Here is a 24961-nt window from a genome sequence, read left to right on the forward strand (position 1 = left end):
TTGGCAGCATGCTGTGCCCTCGAAAGAGAAGGAAAAGTGGAGGAAACTTGGCTGTCGACAGAGGTGTGAGGATGGTGTCATTGTGGGCCCAAATGGTATGCCTGTGTTACCTAGGCACCTGCTTGCCTCTATGGCAAGGCTGATACATGGAGATTCACACATTGGTAGGGATGCCATGGTTCTGGTGTTTCAACAGACCTGGTATAACCCGAAGTTCAGGAAGGTAGCAGAATCACTCTGCCAGAGGTGCTTGACGTGTCAACAGTTCAACGCTGGCAAAAGAACAGTAGTTGAACTGGGAAAAATTCGGGAAATCAGGGGGTCCCTTTGTGAGAATACAGATTGACTTTATCACCATGCCTCGTTGCGAGGGGAAAAGATATGTCCTTGTCATTGTCTGTCTATTTTCAAAATGGGTGGAAGCTTACCCTGCCAAACAGAGTGACGCCATAACCGTAGCCAAATTATTACTACGAGAGTTGATACCTAGGTTCGGGGTTCCAGTCACTATTGAATCAGATAGAGGCGGACATTTTCAGAATGAGGTAATCGAACAGCTCTGTTAAGCATTTGGAATCACACAAAAGCTGCACTGTGCACATCGTCCAGAGGCTTCTGGAGTAGTAGAGCAAATAAATGGCACTATAAAATCGAGATTAGCAAAAATGTGTGACTCTACCGGCATGAACTGGATAACTGCCTTGCCTCTTGTTCTGATGGGACTCAGAAGTATTCCAGACCGGAAAACAGGCCTGAGCCCCCATGAAATCCTGATGGGAAGAGTGATGAGACAAGCATGGGTACCAGGGTACAAACTGTTAAGCATTACTGATGATTTGGTACTTGAGTACTGCAAGCAACTGGGTGACCAAGTGCGTTCTATCTCTCGCCAGATTGGGGAAGACGCCGTCGCCAACCCAACAACTCCAGTTCACAAATTGGTTCCTGGTGACTGGGTTAGAATCAAGAAGCATACTCGTTCGAGTTGCCTTGCACCGAGGTGGGGAGAAAAACGCCAAGTAATACTGGTGACCACGACAGCGGTGAAGTGTGCAGGCGTTCCCAAGTGGATCCATGCCAGCCATACACAGAAGGTAACTCCGGACAAGGAACCTGGAGCCGAAGGTTGTCCAGCTGAGGGGTCTGCAGACGTCGGTCCTGAAGTAGCTGATGACGAACAGCCGAGCACCAGCCAGGAAGATTGGATACCCATAATCGACCTAACTGAAGACCCAATCAGAACAAGAGAGCGAACCTACGAAGATAGAGAGTGGAATAGAGAGGTCGAGATAGGCACAGGCGAAGACCCTCAGATCATTGAGATTCACGTCAAGTCTGAGGACGAAGAGGAAGGTCAGACAGGGACAGAGCAAGTGATTGACACACCTCCACTAACTCCTGAAATCGAAAAGGGACAGACTAGAACTAGTGTAAAAGTTCGAGCAGAAGAAAATCAAGGGATCGAAGTGCTTGAACAGGATCAGATAGAATTAGAAGAACGTGTTCAGGACACAGAAACAGAGACATTCGAAAGCCAAAACCAAAATTCACCTGAACCAGGCCAGCTTAGTAACCAGGCAGAAGAAATAGATACAAGACCTGGGACTAGTCAGACAGGAAGGGAAGAGACAGAAGAAGTGCCACAAACAAATGAAAATAAAAGAGCATTAGAAGAAAGCCAAATCACAGTGCCAGCCAAAAGACTCAAGAAAAAGAAAAATATCGAACCAAGATATATTAAGAGACTGAGACTGAGAATAAAAACAGTAGAAGAGAAACTTGCTGACAGAAGGAAAAGTCTACGAATAGCAGAGCAAGCTGGAGAAAGTTCCAAAAGAAGGAGTGAGCGAATATAAAGACTAAACGAAAAATACCAGGATCCTGAATGGACCTACTTAATTTTGGAAGATTTTGAGGATCTTGATATTTCTGACGAGAGTGACGGAGAACAGATTGCTGATCTGTCTACCGAAGAAGACGAGCTCACCTGAAAAGTTGCACAGAGTAAGCTACCTGTGTAAAGTTACAAAGAGGGGTTGAGAACTTCTTCTGAGCCAAAATGTCTGATTCAAACGTGAATGGTAGACCTAGCCGCAGTTGTTGCAAAACATGCTGCAAAGTATGTATATGTAGTATAGTTATAGTGATAATAGTTTGGATAGGATTAACAGTTTTCATTCCTTTTATGGTAAGCAAAAATACTAATATTGACCCTACTCAGACTACAGACACTGAAGAACTGACAACACGAAGTGTAGAAAGATGGGAAAAAGCACTCAGACAAACAAAACAAGACTTAGAAGCACCAGATGAGGAAGGACTACATTACCACGGAGTTCAGAACCAGACTCATTTAAATGTTTTCGCAAACCTGTTAGTACATTATGTAGAAACTATGGAGATAGAAGACTGCTATGTCTGTATGAAGCTACCCACTTCTGTAGCTGAGGGAGTAACTTACCATCATCTGCCCCTGACATATGGAATTTCCTGTAGCATTTTAGCTAGTTTGTTTTATAAAAGAGGACCGTTACAATACTATTACTCTAACAATGACGTAATCTTTTCTGAACTTCCTATACGTGGAAACCTGAACCCTGTACATACTAAAAGTGACGTTACACGTTATATGGGAGAATATTTTCTGACTATAGGTAACATAGACTTAGGTGAAGCACACAGAGACAACTTGACCTGTTCATTACATGAACAAGAGAAAATGTTTTTAAACATGGCAGAGAAAAGTAGAGAAAATATCCAAAGAAAGGCAAATGATAAAAAGCAGAGAACCCCTAAATGGGCTGAGAACATGGAAAGCACCTCAAATGGTGGGGCTGGGCCTGCCTTGTTGCTGGATTTCGAAAGGAAAGGGAAGCTGTGTCTTCACCGCGAGAGGACTAGTTATTATAACAACATTTTCATTGGTTCCAGTCAATGTGAGCACAATTACAAGGTAATTGGAGGTTGGGGTTTCAAAAATGGGTCAGAACTTGTGTTTCCTGGAATTTATTATATATGTGGAAACAAGGCTTATTTCAAATTGCCGGATCACTGGTATGGAAGCTGCTACTTTGGCATTGTCTTCCCGAAAATATACCATGTGAATGAAATTGCTGGAAGCAACGAAAACACTAATGGCTTAGTGCGTAGTAAAAGAGAAAGCGTAGGTGAAATAATGGGTAGTATTTTTTATTTTTTTAAATAAAAATGAGTAGTATTTTTAGTGCACTGATACTTGGAGTGGGAGTGGTTCTGAACACACACAGAATTTGCAAATTATCCACAATAGTGGATGTGTTGTCTACTGACACGGCTCATGGATTTCTGTTGGTCAATACCGAAATGGTTGCGATCAGATCGATGGTTTTGCAGAACAGACTTGCGCTTGACACCTTATTAGCAAAAAAGGGCGGAGTCTGCCGGATGCTGAAGGCGCAACATTGTTGCACTTACATTCCGGACAAAAGTGTACAGATCAAAAAATATGTGAAAAACATTACGAATTTGGAAAAGGAACTCAAACCACTCGAGGTTGATAGTGCCTGGAAGAGACTGGTTGATGGTCTCTCCAATGTAGGTCATTGGTTTGCTAGTTTAGGTAAAAGCCTATTGTTTAAGATACTGATGCCAATTGGAGTGATAGGTTTTATCCTATTTCTCATATTCGTCTGTTGCAAATGTCGCAAACACACAAAGAAATACACTGTGAATAGAAGAGGTGTGAAACGGAGTGTGGATGAACTTGAATTGGAAGAAATGAATAATCAGATTTACAAAAGGGTGAAAAATTCTCACCCTACCAAAGATGCGAAAGAAAAATTGAATCGCCTGTTGGAAGAGATAGAGTTGTACAAGGTGTGAAAGAAAAGTTGGCATCTGGTTCCGTTATTTTGTGATGATAGTAAATATCATCAAAGAGGGGATTGATAGAGCAAGATTTCGCATCGCGACTTGCTCGAGTCAAGAACCTCGAATCTGTTATAATCCTATAATACCATTTGTACGTTTTACTAATTTCCTTTATTTTGATATGCGTGTATATTAGTGACGCTTGCCTATGTGTTTTATTAATACGAATAACCCTTGTACATAATATGGCCGCTGTTTTGAATTTTGCTTCTGCGCATGCGTTAGACATACTCACGTGATGTGACGTAGTTGCAGTTCTGGAGGGAAAGGGTGCACATGCGTAATAGCCATAAGATGGCTGCTTATGTATTAACGGGGTGAAGCTCGTGCAAAGGCTCTCGTGTTATTGTGTGTTGCTCTAATCTATAACCGCATAGTATATTTTTATAATGATAAACCTGAAGTACAAAATCATGATATGTAGTACATTCATTTATTTCTATGTTCTAATTTGTTTTCGCTTACTTTTCATGTATCGCGATGACTGGGGGGTCTGAATGTACTGAGAGCCATCTTGAAGGTCCCTTCCGCGCATGCTCGCGCCGCCAGGGAAGAAATAACCTTGGGCAGTGGAACTCAGCCAGCTGGCAGCCACAGTCAAGATGCTCCTGTGAAAGCCACCTCTGACCTAGGAGGACGGAGAAAACTTGTTCTTTAACTGAAACAAATGTATTTCTTTCTATTGTATTCTGTGCGACTTCTCATGGGAACCCCAATCTTGCTAGGCGGTACCCTAGAATGTAAATTAGGTCTTGGAAAAGTCTGTTCTCATTGGTGTGTTAACCCATCCTACCTTAGGACCAATCGAAATTGGGGATTCTGACACTTTGCAACATTGGGGGGTGGTACACTGACCCGAAAACAGTATAACTAGCCTAGGTCCACCTAGGGAATTTGTCCGACTTGTCTGAATAGCTGACCTGTCACTGACCCAACGCACTCAATAGGTGACTGAATTTACAGAGAGCTGTGGAGCACTCTGTCCGATTTTGACCATAGACTAAAGGTTTTACTAAACCTTAAGTGCTGGCGGAGCACTTTGCTGGGGAGTTCGCTAACCCAATCGGGGTTCTGACCGATAGCTGCGGAGAGGGTGGAGCGCAGGCGTTGCTTCCAAACTGCGGGTGCTGGTCGTGTCCTGGTGGTCCTGTCCTGATCCTAATCTGGTTTTCCTGTCCTGTCCTGGGGTGTCCATTCTGCACCTGCTGTCCCGTTGATGACTGTCCTTCCTTGGGGTATTTCCTGTCCTTAACTGACCCGTGGCCAGGGTTGGTTTTCACACCAGTCTAGGTAAATATCTTGCTGAAACTCTAAAAACTGCACCTTTCTATTCTCCTGTCTTTGCTTCAATAAAGACATATCTTTGCATATGATAATTTTCCATGCTTTCCACAACCATTGAATCTCATAAAAGTCATTTGCATTTAATTTCATAGCGTGTTCCTATGTTACCCTACCTTTTAGAAATAGTTTTCTCCATTGCAGTTTGCAATTTTCTGATGTGGTCTATAGTTTTCTCATATAAAACTGACTGAAGTAATTTTCTTTATTCATAGCGTGTTTCCCTTTATCACCTTTTCTATAGATATATAGGATCTCTGAATTTACTCATATTATAAGTACTTTCCAATAGTGTAACCCTAGTACGTGCATAAGCTTGCCCATTTTTAGATGTCCATTCTTGAGTTCCATTTTTACTCTATTTAGCGTATTCCCTGTCTCACTATTATTTAGAAAAAACCCAAATGATTGCCCTTACATTGTTTCTTTATGGTTATATGCTTTTCGTTATCTTGATTATCGACTGCCTTTTAACTGTAAGCCTAATGCTCTTAGAATCTGATTACTAAGATAAAAAAATCTTAAAACTTTCCAGTTGTCCGTGGTCATTTGATGAATATAAAGTTATATGAAGTTGGGTTTGTATTTTTTCTGCCTTTCCTTTTACAGCTAGCTCCCTGACCCATCGTGGTCATAGGTACCCGTAACGGTGGATGGTAAGTCGGGTACACTAGAAACAATCGAAAAGGACTCATGGTTATTGGTAGTAGATTGTAAGGTCATCTGATTAATGTATATATGGTGAATTGAAGTATATGGGCCCGAAACCTAAGTGGTGAAATTATTGGTCGGATGACCTACGATCTCTATCAACGCTCCCCGACCGGGCCTTTTACTGCTGTAGACAAAGACATTTTATATGCTGTGACGATACCGAGGGATGTCACGAGACCGCTGCCACAATACACGCCTACTACGATAACATGTTACAATCTCCTGCGCTATTGGAACACAAGCCACGGCTAAGGCAAGCGCCCCCTCCTGACCTCAGAGGGCCGCACCCGAGCGCTGCCCTTTACCTCTGGCGTACACACTCATGATGCAGGTGCCGGAGATGCGTTGACATACCTGCACTAATGTATAAGGAAAACGGAAAATCCATTGACCTACTTATCTACTATGCTGAGTATTATGATATGTCTGCATGCTCTATTCCCAATACGCCGCCGGACCCCAGGGTTGTCGGCTAAATCGCTGTGTCATCTCGCCAATATTTCCTTTGATCACCAACTTATGCCGCCGGCCCCTGTGGGTTGTAGGCTATGTGCTGTGTATAACCAAAACTAACATTCTTGGGCAATAAAGGTCATTTAAAAAAAAAATATAAATATAAATCATTGAGGATATCCAGGAGAATAAGTCACTGATCAAGTGGGACTTTGACCTCAAGGATCACACCAAGTTCCCGTGTATCAGTAATCAGTAATTTTGAATAAGTGGATAACTCCACTACGTGTACACGGAGGTCCCACTGTCTCCACTACATCGCACACACGTCAGGGAAGCTGTCCTTCTCATTCAAGACAGCCTTTGTCAGTCATAGTAGATCCAATGCAGGCTTTTGAATTATATCAGTCTAAGTCTACATTGTATTGCCACTTCTCTAGGGTGCATCGGTGCTGCCTCCCAATCTATATCCTCCATCTCTCCTACGTCTCTTTCCCATCTCTCATTTAGCTTACCCAGTGTGTCTGACATATTATTTTTTCGTTTCTTGTACATGAGTAAAATTGCCTCCTTACACAGTTCCTCCATAAGCAACTATCCCTCCGGGGGAGCATACTATGGGATCTCCAACTCTCCCAGTCCCTCTGCCTGCCAGGTGTGCCCTAGCTGAACATATTTCAGGAACTGATTGGGGTTCAATTATGATTTCCTCTGAAGAGAGGAGAAGGACATAAGATCTCCTTTCTGCAGCAGGTCACCCACTTTGGAGATTCCAAAGGTGTTCCACGTCCCAAAACCCCGCAGGTTCTTCCGTTCACTGAGCCACCCTCCCACCCAATGAGCCACCTCTTTAGTAATTTTACAAGTCCAGCCAATACATGTAGTGGTTTTTCCCCCAAGCCGCTAGAGCCACCATGGTCGCAGGCAATAACTGGTGGGACACCTTCCCACCATACAGCTGGTGTAGGTGTGTACGGGCTGTTGCTGCTCCCTTTCCAGACTAAAGGTCGAGTGGTCCTGAGGGGCGAAGATCCAGTCATTGATATTTATCAAGGTTGACGCCCACGAGTATGCCTCAATATCTTGGAGGACTATACCTCCATTGTATGGACTACATTTCAGTGTCTTCAGAGCTATGCTGGGGTGTCCTTTGTTCCAGAGCAGGGACCTCACCTCTCTGCTTATTGTAGTAAACACATGTAGCGGAATATTGTAGTTTGTGGTCTAGAGGACATAGAGCAGCTTGGAAAGGGTGACCATTTTGAAGATAGCACACATCCCAGGAGGGTGATAGGTAGCCCACAGCGCCTCTCGGCATCCTCCTGGAAGTTCAGTAGCACCCTCCCAAGGTTCCGATTCAGACAGAGGCCATGGAGTGGAGAGTTACCACCATCCAGACACAAGAGTATGAGGGGTTCGACAGCAGTTCTGAAGTAGCTTTCTAGAAAATGGTGTGACTTTCTTAACCCCTTCCACGCTGATGACGAGCTGGGCTCGTCATGAGGTAGCCTCCTCGCACGCTGATGACGAGCCCAGCTCGTCACGTAAAGTGCGCTTTCGCAAATCGCCCGCACGCATGCGGTTAAGAAAAGAAAGATGGTGCCAGACCTTCTTTGTGTTTTTTGGCAATGTGTACACTGAGTGTGAGGTTGGTGTCTGTGGTGAATTCAAGTGACTTGACATTCGGTGAAAGTTTGGGTTTGAAGTCGTCAGGGTTCATGTATTTGAGCCAGGTTTGCACTGTATTCTGTTTATTGTTCTTAGCAAATAAAAGGAATTCCTTCTTGAGCTACAGGTAGGTGCTGGACTAAAGCACCCAGAAATGTAAGCAGATGCCACTTTCACCGCTAAACCAGAGATTTGTGAAAGAAATAAACAAGAAAATGCTACATTATGTAGCTCCTTGGATCCAACAACAGCAGAGTTTATGAAATAAATACCTTTCCTAGTTGCCCACCCACTACAGACCAAACCAGTCAGGTCGGAGAGATGTGAACGGTTTTTGACAAACTCGCAAACTTCCTCTGAGGGCAAAGTGGATGGGAGATGAGACGCCCAGGCCAACAGCTCGGCCACTTTAGGCTGTTTTCCAATAGAAGACATCTGCCTGGAGCGCTGAAAAAATCTGAAGAATTGAGATAGGTGTCAAAACTGAGGGGGTTGGAGAGTGGATGGCAAGACATTGGCAGCAGCCACACTTAAAAGAAAGAACTGAGGCTGAGAGGGAAATGTGATACAGAAAGGACTTAAATGGGGAGAAATGAGAAATTAAATGAGAGTGATAAACTCTAAGAGGTGAAAGTAGGATACCAGGAGGAAAATTGAGGGTTCAGGGAAGTCAGTCACTGGATCGGAGACCAGAAAGCTTGATAGTTGAGAAATGCAATTGTGAAGCACTTACTTTGGTAAAACATGTGCTGTTTATTGGGAGAATCTGGGTTCCAGCACTGCTTTATTGTGCATGCACATATGGCATGAAGATGGAGTCCTGTCTCGCCAGACCTCTTAACCGATATGGATGCTGTCTACTTTCTGGTGGAATTTCTTTAATGTAGGTAGCAGACGAAGTATCTGTAGAGCAGACATTTGGTTTGTAACCCTGGCAGTAGCCCACGGTGTGTTTCTTGCTTCCACTGGGTTCTGCTCAGCTGCCTCGGTGGCTGACATTGCTTTGAGGCGGCCTCACTGTGGGACCTTGACACTATCCTCCATTGAATATCTGCACGAGCCTCTATAATTCACATCATATGAGATCGCTCCTGTGATTCTGGGGCTTTACAGGTATGCTGTGCACCCTAAAAGATGCCATCCAATTCTTGTCATTGTTAATCAAATATGCGCCATTCCTATTTTGGGTAGACACACCATTGAATGAAATTTAAAAGTAATGTTTGAATCTGCATTAAGTCCATTATATACTCGTGCAGTGTACCTGGGCAAAAGTGTAGGCATTCCGTAGAAAAATTCTGAAAAGAAAGCTTACCAAGCTTGAATGGGGTTAAAAATGTGTGATTTACACAATGATGCTCAGTATATTTTGCTTTCAAAAGTTGTAGAGCATGTTTAGAAAAGTATTTCAGAATGGGTCACAATTGATCCAATAATCTGAGGTTGAGAATTGCATCTTACTGAGTTGGTAAACTTGGATAATACTAAAGTGAATAGTAATCTACATATTACCCTTAGGGCACACTTCTGAATGGCACTCTCTCACACAAATCGCACATTGTTTCTTGTCAACTCTCCTTTGCCTCCCACACCAATGTGGGTGACATTTCTCTTGCAATGTATCAACATTCTCCATTGACTGCAGGCACCACTTGCTTTTTTATGCTACCCATCTTTGCAGAACCACCCTCCGCCAACCTGTCAATGTGAACCACCCTAAGTTGCAATGGTATGCCCAAATCTGGGCCCTGTGCTCACTGTGCCACTGGATCTAAGCTAAACCTAACTGAAAAGCACTTATCAGGGTTAAGCCAGTGCCAGGTTGCTTGTATTCTGGTTCGGTGGGGACCTAGGCTTGCCTGGGAGTTCCGGCTGGACTCAAGGTTGTTCAGCATATGGCTGGGCCCAAACTGAGGAGGCATGGTGAGCAAATGAACTTATGGGTTGAAATGTTACCCCGAGCAATTGCCAGTGGTTAGGCAAATTGCAAGCATTCCTCCTGTCACCTTTTGTGTGTTGGGAGTACCGCTCTAATTGGGAAGGGTATGCCCAGACATGAGTCTTGTGCTTACTCTTCCACTGGAACCAAGCTATACCTGGCTGACGAGTCCTTGTCCGGGCAAAACCAGTCAAAGTTGCCTGTGTTCAGGTTCGGTGAAGACATGGCTTGGCAGTTCATGCTGGACCGTTCCCATGAGGCGCAGAATCAAGGCGTTTGTATATAGCTGGATTAAAACTGAGTAGGCATGGTGAGCAAAAGAACGATGAGTTGGGATGCTACCCTGTGAGATTACCAGTGGTTAGACAAATTGCAAGCATTCTTTCCATCACCTTTGGTGTGTTTATGTAGACAGATAGAGGTCCTTGTGCTTGGACCCTCTGCATGGGACAACACCTGGTGGCCCTCGGCAGCCCTCCCACCCCCATGGAACATGCCAGTTACCTTGGCAGCGTACCTCCTCCCTCTCCATGACCCAACAGGTCAACGCCGTCATCTTCAGCTGCTTCAACATCCTCCGTATCCACCGAAAGACCTTCAAATGGATCCCCCAGAAGCAAGGAAGACAGTCACCCATGCACTCATAACTAGCAGACTGAACTACGGACACGCCCTCTACGCCAGGATCAACAACTCTTTACTCGGCAAACTCCAGACCGTATAGAACACTGCAGCCAGATTCGTTCTCGGCATCCCCCGACACGAGCACATCCCCCTACACCTGCGGAACCTCCACTGGCTCAACATAGAAAAGAGAATCACCTTCAAGATACTCACCTACGCCTAAAAATGCCTTCACAACACGGGACCCAAATACCTCAACAAGAGAATCTTCTTCAATGCACCCAAGATCAACCTCCGATCTGCCGACCTCGCCCTCGCCGAAATCCCGCGGATCCAAAGAGCCAGAACAGGGGGAAGAGCTTTCTTCTACATCGCGGCCAAGACCTGGAACAAGCTCCTGATCGACATCGGACGCGCCCTCTCCCTGAACATCTTCAGGGAGACACTCAAGACCTGGCTCTTCGAATGATTAAAGCTGCTTACACCCCTCACTCCCCCAGCGCCTTGAGACCCTCACGGGTGAGTAGTGCGCTTACAATTCCCCTGATAGATTGATGTACCACCCTAAGTGGGAAGGGTATGACCAGACATGGGTCCCACGCTCGCTGTGCCACTGGAACCAAGTTATACCTGGCTAGTGAACTCTTATCAGGGTGAAATTGTTCTAAGCTTCTTGTGTTATGATTCGGTGTGACCTGGCCTGGCAGTTTAGACTGGACTGTTCCCATGAGGAGCAGAGTCAAGGCTGGTTTGCATATGGCTGAACCCAAACCAGTGGTCTTCAAACCTTTTGATGCCGATACCCCTGTCAAAATCTTTTAGGCGTAAGGACCCCCTCCTGCCAAAAATTTCTAGAACCTGGTGCTCCTTATCATTGACAACCATAAATAGTTTCCAGAGAAATGGTCAATCTGTGGTTGCACCTCATTAGTACCAGTTTAAAACCCAAATGTGCAATAAGGCACCAAAAGGTGACTAGTGCAGCTTTGCGAAAAGGGCCTTCTACTGAGCGGCAACACCTGTTGCTGCTTTTTAGTAACTTTAGAACCTTTTGAGCAAAATATTTTTAGGGGGGTTAAATCAGCAGTTTATGTGGCAGATGATAGATTATGCAGCAAATCTATAATTATGCTAAAATTGCTGCAATCACATGATTCCAGTGGCCCTTGGTATAATAGCTGTAATGCATGGGCAGCAACTTTATTGCACAGCATCTGAGGAAAACCATACTATATTTCATGGGATGATGACGGCTTGGCATTTACAACTGCATGTAACTGAACATCATTCATCATAATTAAAACATACAATTAACAATAATTAATGATGAACTGTAAGGTCCAAGTAGTATGTTTTAATTCCAGGGTAGGAAGTGGTCCCTTAATCTTTCTTCATACTGTTTTTCTAAAGAATTTTTTATTTTTAACATTATGGAAACAAATGCGTTTATTTTAGCAAAAACGGACTCCTGGTTATATTAGTTTGCTGCTGTTGTTGACTTTAGTCATGTTTGGGGGGGCTCGAGGGCCTTGAGGTTCTGAACAGGGGGGCAGGGTCAAAGGTGTGGCTAAAAACAAAATATTCTGTACGTTTTTTGGGTCTTTCACCATCAGCTAGCTACATATAAAATAATGGGTAGATTCAATAAATAATAAATACATTTTAAAAAGTTGTTACTTAATGGGAAATGCACTTTAGTACATTATGAAACCTCTATAAGTTAATGCATGGCAAAGGTCTGTATGAAACCAGAGCACCACATAATTAAATCGCGGTTGGTGCAGTAGGGAACAGTGACTTGGGTATTTTTAGTGCTATGAGGTCACATCCTGTGACAGGAAGCACAGTGTATATGTCAGATTTTATACTTGCATTACACACAGTCTAAGATGGACTGCTGCAAAATGTTTTACAAAAAAAATGGTGCTTCCAAAACATAGGAGCTTATTTAAAAGCCCCTTGCGTTGCCAGTGAATAACCTTTAATGACGTTCTGGTTGCGCAGAGTGCAGACCCATATCTATTGGGGCATGCAAAGTCACTCTGCCTGGCTTTTCATGGCCTCCTAGATATGGTGTAAGGCATAGGTCTTCAAACTGTGGGGCGCGCCCCCCTGGGGGGCCGCAGCATCCCTTCAGAGGGGGCGCGCACTTTACCCCACCACTTCACCTTCTATTGTGTCTTCCTGGGTCGAGTTGTGTATCTCAGCCCGGGTTGCTGAAGCTCCAGCTCCTGGGGGCTCGGCTGAGTGTCTGGAATCGCAGGTCTTTAAAGGTCAGAGGCGCAACAATTTCCAGGTGGTGGGGGGGCTAATTCTTCCAGCAATAGGCAGAGTGGAGCTGCAGGGGCTCTAAGAAGGGGTAAAATAACAACAAAGCCTCGTTAACGCGTAAATGGTCTTTTAAAGACCTGTGAAGTACTCGGGTGCTGATGGCAGCTCCAAAACTGGCTGTGCGCGCGCCAGGGAAGTTGTCTCAGCCCAGGCTGACACACACAAATGGGGGGGCTATAAATAACATAGTATGTCTTCATTTGTAATGTGATGTTTCAATCTTTGTTCCCTTTAATTATGTCACAGATCATTCAGACAGCCTTCGAACACAATCAAAAATGCTTTCTATTTATTTTTGCTGTTCCAAGTATGCACAGATAAGTGCTGAAAATAGGCTTTTGGGGACTGCTTACTTTTGTACTGTCTGGGACATCAATATAATGAGCTGTCAACCCTAATCACAAGACTGGAAGTTTGTTGCAGGATGAGTACAATATTTATTTCCTCCGCCCTCGATCCCTGGACCCTGAATTATGTCATAAAAGCAATAGTTTAACTTCTATCTGAAATCCTATGCCAGGCCTCAATAACATGCTTAGTAACTTCAACTGTGTCAGGGAATGCACCCGGCATTCAAATAACTCACTCCTCATTCTTGCCCTTCACTTTCACACTCACCCTGCACTCACAAGGATCACAATGTTCGCACATTGATCCCTATGCACTCAACCCACCCGCTCACCCTGCACTCACAGTGACCACACTGCATTTATGCCACTCACCATGAACTTACACCGTTCTCCCTCCACATACCCTGCGGTCACATGAGCACACCGCACACTCTGCACTCACAGTGATCACTCTGCACTCACAATGCTCTTGCGTTGTTTACCCTGTACCTCACCCTGCAGTCACACGAGCACACTACTAACCCTGCTCATGCAACACTTCACTCACCTGTCCCTCTCACGTGAGCAATCAGTGTTAGCCCCCCCCCACGAAGTTCAGGTCTAGTTGCGCCCCATGTTGCTTCCCACGTCAGAAGTAAGTTTCACTTCAAGGAATGTACAACGGTTGTATCCTTCCTGAAGATTCCATTCTCTGGCAGGTAAGAGTGAAGAGCTTTTTGTATTATTTTTTTAAAGCCTCGCTCCTTTCCCCTTCGTCCCACTACTAGTGGGAACGTTGGATGTTTCAAGGAGGAGCGGATTTGGCCTTAATGCCATAGGTGCTGACTTGGTTCTGGAGACCGGGTTCGAGTCCTGGTATCAGCTCAACATCTTGTGATCTTGGGCAAAATCACTTAATTCACCAGTGACCTAAGAGAAATGAATTTGACCTTGATTAAAGTCGCTGGTGCTTGTTTAACATGTTCCAATCCCTAGAGCTGAGTCCACAAACCTAATATAACAAATATTGTGAAGTATGCCTACCATCTGTCCTCACTTCTTTCGTAGGCCAAATGTAAATGTTTTCTTTTGCAGCTATTTCTGAAGCTTTGGAAGGTGATCTCCTTTATAAGACAACTATGCTAACAAATTGACTCTTGATGCTGCTAGAGAATAAAGATGCATATATCCTCTTGAATCACTTGTATCACATGTGTATGATGTGAATGTTCCCTAGGCCTTCTTGGAGAACTGTGGCTGGCCTCCTACTGACATGGCAACACCTGGCCAAACTCCACATAATCATGGATTTTTCAATTGTATCAGAAAGCATGTTTTGTGGAACTTCTTTTTCTGATATCTTGTTTAGGGGCAAGGATGTGGCACAACAGCCAGAGCTGATGACTGTAGAGCTGGGAAACCAGGTTAAATTCTTGATGTCTGCTCAACATATTGTGATTCTGGGCAAATCACTTAATCTCCCTGTGCTTACAAAAAATGAATGTGTGGTTGTGTAATGTAAAAGATGCTCCTGTAAAGCGCTCCAATACCTTTGGATCATGTTTGCGCTATATAAAACAGCAAAAAATATATTACAAAATTTTGTGAACTCTCCCGTTTCCAGGCACTGCTCAAGACTGGAAGTGGAGCACAGCCTAAGGATGGCAGAAGCAAGAATCCACCCACACATTGTCTCTGTAGAGAAAAACATGCAGTCCCACACCTGTGTTTTGGGAGTGTTTTTGCTAATCTATCCTAAACGTTGTGTTTTATGTGAAAAATAAAGCACCAATGTAATTTTTGTGCTAATTTTTTCTTGGAGACTTTTCATTTGAACTTTAGAATAAGCACATGCACTACAAAAACTTCAGTTTACTAAACACTCTTACTTTACTTAATATTATTTGCCCTATACCACCTGGGCTCTGCAGGAGGGAATGACCATCAATGATGCAGAGTACCAGCTTCCAGAACTCTTTTGTCAGGTGGTGGTGGTGGCGGCGGTGGGGGGGCTCGATGTGTAAAAAGGTTTCGATGGGGGGGCTCGGCCGACAAAAGTTTGAAGACCTCTGGTGTAAGGCAACGCAGCGCAAGCCACTGCATAGCCATACACTGTGTCAGAGCAGCGTTTCATGGATGTTGCGGTGAGTTTTCTCACGCAATACCCCTGGGTTTTGACACATTCCAAGATTTACAGGGATCTGTAAACCTGAGGATGAATCAACATTCCATTTCAAAAAGACAGAGAGGCAGGAGGGCTGTTTTCGGATTCAGGGAGAATACCATGACAGAGAACTAGGAATACAGGTAAGTCCCCATCCCTTCCCTTTTTAATGAGCTTCTCTACGCTGGCCATAAACAGTAGAATAGAATAACGAGCTACTTTAGGCATTGACCTAGGGAATGTTCCGAATGTGAAGACGAAGAGACAGAAATAAAGCTTGTAGGTAAATAGGTTGCACAAGGAGATCTGACTCAGTACCAGTTCTGTAGTCAGAGAAAGCACAGAGAGGCTTACAGGCTGCGGCTTTGTAGATATCTGGAATTGGAACACTTTGCATCAGGGAAGCGGAAGTCACCCCCTGCCTCTGTCCTCCAAGCCCTCCCCCTCTACCCTCATGTAGAATGAGCTTTAAGATTACCAAGAAGGACATTTTTACCTCTCTGATTACAGGTAATTGTGCAGGACAATATCCATCTAGCTATGGATTCCTAAGAAGAAGCCACACCTGTAAAGGCTTCTGTAATTAGCACACAATTGTTTTTATGACTGCAGAGACCTTGCTATCTAACTGATGCCCGGTGGATCTACCTGTTAGCTAAAGTTGAGATGGGTTGTAGATTCCCCCTCGGCCGTCACCTACCCAGCCGGACCTTGGGCAGACCGTCCTTTGTCTCTCTGCCGTATCCCCCTCCTACTCCTTCACCCTACCACCTTCCCACTCTACTCTCCTTTCCTATTGCCATCTTCGCTCTTTAAAATTTTTTCCGTTGAAACCTAGCTATCTGACTGATGCCCGGTGGAGCTACCTGATAGCTGAAGAGGAGATGGGCTGTGAATTCCCCCGTGGCCGTCAGCTATCCAGCCGGACCTGGGGCATACTTTTCCTTTGTCTCTCCGTCGTATCTATACGTTACCCCCTTTCCCTTTTTTAGTCCATTTTACTTACCCTCTGTGTTCTTTAAATGTTTTTAATGTTATGTTTTTTGTAATTTGTGACTGATATAATTTGGCAACTATGTGGAACCTTATGTAAAGCGCTCTGATACCTCCGGGTCTAGCCAGCGCTATATAAAACTCTCTAAATAAATGATCTAGTTTACATGAATATCTGAAACTACTTTGGGAAGGAAAAGGGGATGAGCTCTAAAAGATACCTTGTTGTGGTAAAGTAAAAGTAAAGTCCACATTTGTAAAGCGCACAATCACCCGTAAGGGTCTCTAGGCGCTGGGGGGCCGTCGGGAAGATTAAGCGAGCTATTGCCCAGAGTCACATGGTGCTGGGCTGACCTGCCGCCGGAGCCGGGGATCGAACCGTGGTCCCCAGATTCCAGCGTCAGTCGCCCTGGCCGCGGCGCCACACCTCTTCCACATGGTGGAAAACCAAATGCAGTTTCTCCAAACACTTCACTCATCTTTCTGGCATAAGTTATAGACACAAGAGCAGCTGAGATGGACTTATTCTGTAAACAGCGATGGCAGTCAAATGCACTTTCTAGAGAAATGAAAGGAGATCTGGTAAAACCAGTTCATCTAGACATGTTCTAGGAGCCACCTGCTTCTGAAGGCACCATGGGCATAATCTCTTTCACTTGGAAGCATAAGAAGAGTTGGTGTATGGATGCCTATGTTTGTTCATGCAGTCACCTGGAAGATTTAGATGGCTGCATTGCAGGTAGTGAAAAGCCAGGCATCCAAGTTCAGCGAGTGGAAACTGGAATTAATTATTCTTGCTGATATCCTGGAGAGTAAACTGGGTTTGTGCGGTTGATGTAACAGGTAAAGTGGATATGAAAACCACCACTGCCTTACCCAGTCTGGGTCAATGAGTATTACTATATCTCGCACTGCATCATCTTGCGGTTGAGTTGGAATGAAAGGAGTCATAGAAAACTATAAACAGATTTGTTTGACTAGTCATTCATTCATTTGATAACTTTATTTCGGTCAACAGACCATAAAAGTGCAGATAAAATACATACACAGTAGCACAGAATAATAAAACAATAAATAACGGCCCAGTCATATATTAGACCTAAAAGTTGATTAAACTAGCTGGTTATCAAAACGAATAGTATAAAATACATGAATAAACACAGTTATTATACAAAGCTTTTCCGTCTATGCCACATACCAAATAGGAACCATGATACAGAGAAAACAATAGGGGGGTGGGTATCATACCTTAAGACCCTGCACGCTTGGACACAATGCCTAAATCCTAGGTTCCTAGGAATCAACCAGCATTTCCTTATTGCTTGGTAGGCAGGGCAAAAAAACAGAATGTGGCGTACATCTTCTTGCTTGTAATTACATGCAGGGCACGCAATATTCTCTGTGTTATCCCATTTTGAGGTAAATACCCTAAGTGGGAGGCTACCGTGCCTAAGCTGGATATAGAGTTTCCTCTCAAGTGGAGGATAAATGACATCTAAGAATTCCTTCATTCTTGATTCGATTTTTACTTGGAAAAACTCTACCGTCAGTCTTCCCACAGTAGTGGATCTTTGTAGAGCTACTAGATTCTGATACCTCAGATGGCGCAAGAGCTCAAATTTGGTTATCCCTGAACAACTTACTTCAGGGTTCTCCCACAACTCAGATAAGCCAATCCGATTACTGAGTGCCCTAATATGTAAAAGCCACGGAATGTTCTTACTTTTTAAAAGAGCCCAAACCTCTGTAAATTCCTCTCTATAGGAAACCAATTCAGGCACTGACCACAGCCTCTTCCAATCAAGAATAGGCCGTGCTGCTACTAGCTCCTCTATCGATTCTAGCCCCAAATCCAATCGCAAGGGGATGAGCGATGTACTAGCTGGTAAGCCCAGAGAATTCCTCATGAAGCCATGTTCTACCCTCATGAGGTTAGATGTACTTTAATGGCCTCATAATTCAGCTCCATACATTGAAGCCGTTCTGGCCTGCTGTCTATAGATTTCAACAACCGGAGCTGCAGGTTTAAAATCTGAAATTCTGTGGACTTTACTAATACCCCCCGCAACTTGGGATAACCTAAGGGCTGCCTTTGCAGTCTGAAAACCCCAGTCAAAGTTTTCCGTCAGAGTGATACCGAGGTAATCAAATGTCTTGACTCTTTCTAGAGGAATACCGTTCAAGAAAGGGTTTGTTTCGGGGGATTAAAGATCATAAACTTAGTCTTATCCAAGTTCATCTCTAGTCCGCGCGAAGCACAGAAGGCTGCAAAGCCATCCAGGGTACGCTGGATGCCCGTTGACGTTTTAGACAGCAGCAAAGTGTCGTCTGCAAACATCAGAGCGGGCACCCGCCCAGTAGTCAACCTTGGGGCATCATTATCTTTTTCACCAAGTAGGTGATCTACTAAGCCATTGATGTAAAGTCAAAATAGCGTTGGGGCCAGGACGCACCACTGGCGTACCCCCTTCATCACAGGAAAACGGGCCGATATAGATCACCATGTCTCCCGCACCTAACTTGGGCATAGTTGTTCATATGGAGTCTGATCAAGATATTCAATAGGTAGGTCGGCAGACCCAACTCTGCTAAAACTCTCCACAGCTTGTCCCTCGGCACTAGATCAAAAGCGGCCCGCAGGTCAACAAAGATGAGGTAGAGGCTGCCACCCTCCACTCTCACCGTTTTCCAGAATAGTACTTGGAGTCTAAATATTTGATCTAGAGTGGAAATGCCCGTCCTAAACCCGGCCTGGAATATAGTCAGAATTTCGTTTTCCTCTATCCACCCCTGGATTCTATCTAAAATGATCCTGCCCATCAGTTTTTGTGTGGTGTCTATCATACTGATGGGCCTATAATTGGATGGGGTTAACGGACAACCTTTTTTGTGGCTAGGGACAATCTCCGCTCCAAGCCAGGTATCTGTCGGGTCCTTCCCCTTAAGTATTGCATTAAATAGACCAGCCAGGTACGGTGCCCAGATTTTTGGTTCAGACCGCAATAGATCCCCAGGCATCTTATGTAAACCAGGGGCCTTATTTGGTAGAAGTTTAGCTATTGCGGACTCCACCTCCATAAGGGTAATGTCCTCGAGCCCATCCAGTTGGTGCTCATGCCTGGGGACCACGGCGTCCTGACCCAGCTCAACAACCAAGGGCCCCGCCAATCGATACTCATGGCAGGGTCCTATGGTAGCCAGCAGGGGGGTCTCTACAGCTTCCCCCAACACAAACTCCATCGACCCCTTCAATCTATGCTCATGGAGTGGTTTGAGGATAAGGAGCAAAGTGGTCTCTTCAGTAGAATTGGCATAAAGTACTCCAAAGTGGGCTTCCCAAACTACAGATGCTATATTCGACATGGGTGCTGGTCCGCTACCTCTCACCCCAGAGCTAACAATGGCCCAAAATGCCTTGGAGTCCTTGCGAGAAAGTGCTGATCTGAGTTCTTCCCATCTGTTCTCCTCCCAGTCTTTCTTTCCCCTAGTAATGGCCTGTTTATACCCAAGTCGGCACTGCTTTATGCTGGTTCTATCCTTTGTTTTTAAAGCCGTCTGCAAATCTTGTTTTGCTTTCCGACAGGATGCATCATACCAGGGATGTGTTCTAGCATGGGGTAACTTTCTTAATACCCGAAGGGTAAAACACATCAAAAAGTTTGGCAACCATCTGCTTATGAATTCCCATGATCCTAGCCTGGGAATCTGGATCTAAGTCCTTTACACCCATTTCCCCCATTTCTGTTTGCTGCGGTAATGCCAGCTGATATATTTCAGCAAGTTTAGTCGGCGAGCCCTGGAAGTGAGACCATTTGATTCTCCGCCTATTATTAGATAGTAGAAGGGGCGGTAGTGCAGCAATGAGCTCAGGGGCGGGGTTAGATAGCCCAAAGCTCCCAGGTTTCAGCATCAGGACCAGGGCGTTATGGTCACTATCGTTCCTCGAATACACTCTAAAATCCAGCACCTTATCCCAGTGTCTAGCTTCCATCATTATATAATCGATGATGGAAGTATGCCCTAATCTGTTAAAGGTAAATGACCCCGGTCTATCAGGCTCCACCCTCCCATTACACGCCCGCAGAGACGTTGTAAGGGAAAGTGATTTGATTTGAAGAACCAGCGGAGTCCATGCTCTGACAGGGGGAATCTGGGGGTCAGGGATGTGCCAAAACTGGTCCTCATCATCTAATTCTCCCATGTCCGCGCTTGCAAGGGGCTCAAACTGACAATTAAAGTCACCTCCAACTAGTAGGGCTACTGAAGGATCTAGGGATAGAATAAACTGCCTCAATACGTCAATAGTGCCCGATTCTTGCCCGCTCTGCAACGGCCTTGAATAGATGTTAAGTAGGGCCACCTGGGTCGAATCTGGGAGCGTCAAAAGTACACATTGGACGTCAGGTGAGTTAGTTGGAATATGGACTGCCTGAACGCCCAAGTGCGTGCCCACCCATATCGACAGGCCACCCGATGGTCTCCCCCTACCCCGGGTTGTTGCCAAGATATTAAAAGTGGCAAAACCAGCCCTCATGCTCTCATCCAGCGCCCATGTTTCCTGCATCAGGCAGATATCATGTTTTTCCATAAAAGGGCCCCACTCAGGTAGAGATAATTTATTTTTCATCCCAGCCAGATTCCAGGACAGGACTTTAATACTACCATCAGTTGCCCCTATATTAGTTGGGGATATGCCCTTAACATAGCTGTGTCTGCATATTTCATCCCCACTAGAGCACATTGGCCTCTCAATCACTTGTATCTTTTCTTTTACCTCGCCCCTTGACAGCTCAACAGTGAGACCACATACCTCCACCTGTCCCATGTTAGCCCCTGTTTCCACCCTACCCCCTATACTCACGTATTGAGGAATGATTGGGGTTTCGAGAATGTTAGTATTACCATTACCCTCCACTATCTCTGCTTGGGGGCCTAGGTCGCTGATTGTTGGAGGTGGGGGACTATGTCTCTCAGGGCGTCAGTCCACTTGGTCTAAAATGCTAAACCTGTTACTTTGTGGAAACAATGAGAATAAGGGGGTAGATGGCTGAGGACCCTCCCAATTTAATGCCCCCTGTTGGATTCTATGGGATAGCATATTCTGCCCCCCCCCCCTGAACTAATTACCTCGGATTCGTCTAGGCCCGACTGAGGGGCATAATAGAAATATGATAGGTGTAGGGGTAGGATTTGTGTTTTGGTCCAAGTAGGAGCCTCATTACAGATGTGTTCCACAACACGAGCGTTCCTAAAATTGATTACAACACAATTACCTGCAATAGTTTTTGGTCTAGGCCCCACCCAGTCAACTCGTCTAACAAACAATATTTCCCCAGAAACATAAGGGGGAAGAGGCCTGTTAAGACTAAGCCAATGAATGCATTTGTTTTTAAGTTCAGTGTGATCCTCATTTTTCCCCCCGACTTAACACTGGAACCCCAGCAAGCACCGCCACATATGGTAGTGACTCAGGGGGGAGATCAATAAGAGGTAGGGTTTTTACATGCCCGTCCTCAACAATATTTCTAAAGGCTTGAGGTTGTTGGTCCACATGCCCTGCCCTCCCCCCCTTCAGACGTCCCCCTTCAAAGTAAAATGTTACTGTTATCTACATTTCTATCCCTTAATAATGGTAAGACGGTATCAGGGGGGGTATTTTGATTTACCCGAGGAGGTGCAGCGGGGATATTATTACTGGCAGGCAAAGTGTGAAAATTGCCTTCGCCATGACCATAAGGCTGCTCCCCCTCCCGGGTGCTATCCCTCCCTATATCATGGGGATCTACCCGCGCCTGGGCAGGGTCAGGTCGCGATTCTAGACACAGAAGTCTATTTTCAATTAAAGTAAGTCTATCATATATAGGAAGACAAGACTTTGTGAAGATAAGTTCTAGTTTCGCCCAGAATGCAGTTCCCAAATCTGCCGGATCCACATCACTGAAATTCGTTAGAATAGCAGCCAGTTGCGAAGTCTGTGGGTTTATGGCTGCGGTGCTCGGTGGTCTGATGGTTAGCCCCTCACCCTTATTATTCCTTTTATGAGTCTTCCCTTTTTTATTTGTATGGGGGGCACCACCTCGTTTCCTTTTCACCACTGGATCGGTTACCTCCTTTATGGCTTCATTTTTTGGGTTCTTTGTAGATCTCGATTTTGGCCTCAGATTAAGTGGGCCCGATCCTTCCTGGTTAAGGTCAGGCATACTTGTGCTGGCTGGTGCAGTAGTTCTACTGTCTATTGAGGGGCTCAATTCTTCTCTGCCTAATGGAAGATCGCCCACCTCGCTACTTGCGCCTAACAAGCCAGAAGCAGTCCCAAGCTGATTGTTGGGGGATATTCCATGCAGAAATGGCCCCAAAGATGAGCGCTTATCAAAAGCCGGAACCATTGACAGTCTTTTCTCAGTTTGCTCGATTTCACAGGACAGCGCGGTGGATGCCCTAGTAATGAAATGATCCAGAGTACCCACAAAGGAGCCACCAGTATTAGACTGCCTACCCTTCAGTTCCTTGCTAGACGCCATGGAAAAGTTTTGAGAAGGAGCGTTTATATAGATAATTGACATTAAGGTAGCCAAACCCGCGAGGAACTTTATGATATTTATAATCCCTAACCTTAATTGTGTAGGTGAAAGAGGGTTGCCCTGTCCCGTCCTCTTCCGTGCTAAAACGGGCCCAGGCTTTGCCCGGCGCGCGTCCGCCCTCGTTCCGCGAAGCGGAATTGGCGAATACCTAAATAGGTATATGGGCTCCTCCTCCAGCAGCAGCACAGGTGCGGGTGATCCGCTTTCCCCCTGGGACTTGTAGTCCCTCTTCCAGCAGGTACGGGAAAGAACCAAAGAAGCGCAGCGGCTCCTGCGAAGCGGGAGCGGCAAGATGTAGCGCTGGCTCGTGGGCTCCTCCTCCAGCAGCAGCACAGGTGCGGGTGATCCGCTTTCCCCCTGGGACTTGTAGTCCCTCTTCCAGCAGGTACGGGAAAGAACCAAAGAAGCGCAGCGGCTCCTGCGAAGCGGGAGCGGCAAGATGTAGCGCTGGCTCGTGGGCTCCTCCTCCAGCAGCAGCACAGGTGCGGGTGATCCGCTTTCCCCCTGGGACTTGTAGTCCCTCTTCCAGCAGGTACGGGAAAGAACCAAAGAAGCGCAGCGGGGAGCGGCAAGATGTAGTGCTAGCTCGTGGGCTCCTCCTCCAGCAGCTGCACAGGTGCAGGTGATCCGCTTTTCCCCTGGGACTTGTAGTCCCTCTTCCAGCAGGTATGGGAAAGAACCAAAGAAGCGCAGCGGCTCCCGTGAAGCGGGAGTCGCAAGATGTAGCGCTGACTCGTGAGCTCCTCCTCCAGCAGCAGCACAGGTGCGGGTGATCCGCTTTCCCCCTGGGACTTGTAGTCCCTCTTCCAGCAGGTACGGGAGAGAACCAGTCAATCAAAAGGAAATCACGCTTAGATTTGGGCTGTAGAAACCTTGATGCAAAGGCATGGAATTTTGCAATTTCTCTTGTAGCAAACAGATTTGCAGAGAGCCCTTGTCATATGTCCCGTGGATGCCCATTGTCGTTTTCCCTATGTTAACATGCGCACGCTGCAGAACGCCCTCAGCATTGCGCACATTACTACACAAACTTATTTTGATTTGTGCCACACTGTACTTTCACACAGAACCTGCTGTTGTTTTCTCGTTCTGTTCTTTCCTGGAATTTAGTCTGAACACCATAAACAAGGTCACACAACAATGCTCCTTGTTATTTTGTTCTGGTCAGGCTCTAGTACCTAGACAAAACACGCAAATGCAGCTGTTGATTGGGAACACATACTTTTGTCATATAGGTAAGCACAGATAGGTAACAACACACTTGGAGAGGGATCTTTCCAGGGAAGAGATCGTGACAGCACCTGAGATGTAGAACTTTCATCTGTGTATGCAGAGGTACGAGGTCTGTTGCCAACACTCAGAGATCTTCTGATCTATGATTATTTTGCTTCTGTAGAAGGGGAGGGGCTACCCTGTCTTAAATAATGACCGCTCCTTTTATGATTTATGGACTACTTACTATGCTGACTGTATTCGAGTTAGGCATTTTCTTACTTATTGTGGCATGTATATTGCATACTAGAGTACAATAGTTAAAATAAACATTAAAAAAAATGTATTGTGTCTGTCAGATCTTATTGCGGACTAATACGAGTGTGAGAGCAAAAGGGTGTGTCCTGTAACCGCAATTCCTTGTAGGGTCGGGAGTGTTGTGTTCTGGGGTGTTTCATCACTTGTTCCTCGGTGCGTAAGTAGGAGGGCAAGGGAGAAGCTATAGCTAGTCCATCCTGGGTCCATGGGTACTAGGGCTGTGGGATGACTCCCTGCCTGCTATGGTTCTGTGGTCCCAAGCATAGTTCTGTGCCTACGCAGAATCCCTGTAACAGAAAAACGGCAGTGAAAAAATCTAGAGTGGCACTGGCGCCGTACCCACAATGGGAAAGATAAGGAGAGATACAAGATTGCTCTCACTCGC

Source organism: Lissotriton helveticus, chromosome 2_1, assembly GCF_964261635.1.
Source record: "Lissotriton helveticus chromosome 2_1, aLisHel1.1, whole genome shotgun sequence".
NCBI lineage: Eukaryota > Metazoa > Chordata > Amphibia > Caudata > Salamandridae > Lissotriton > Lissotriton helveticus.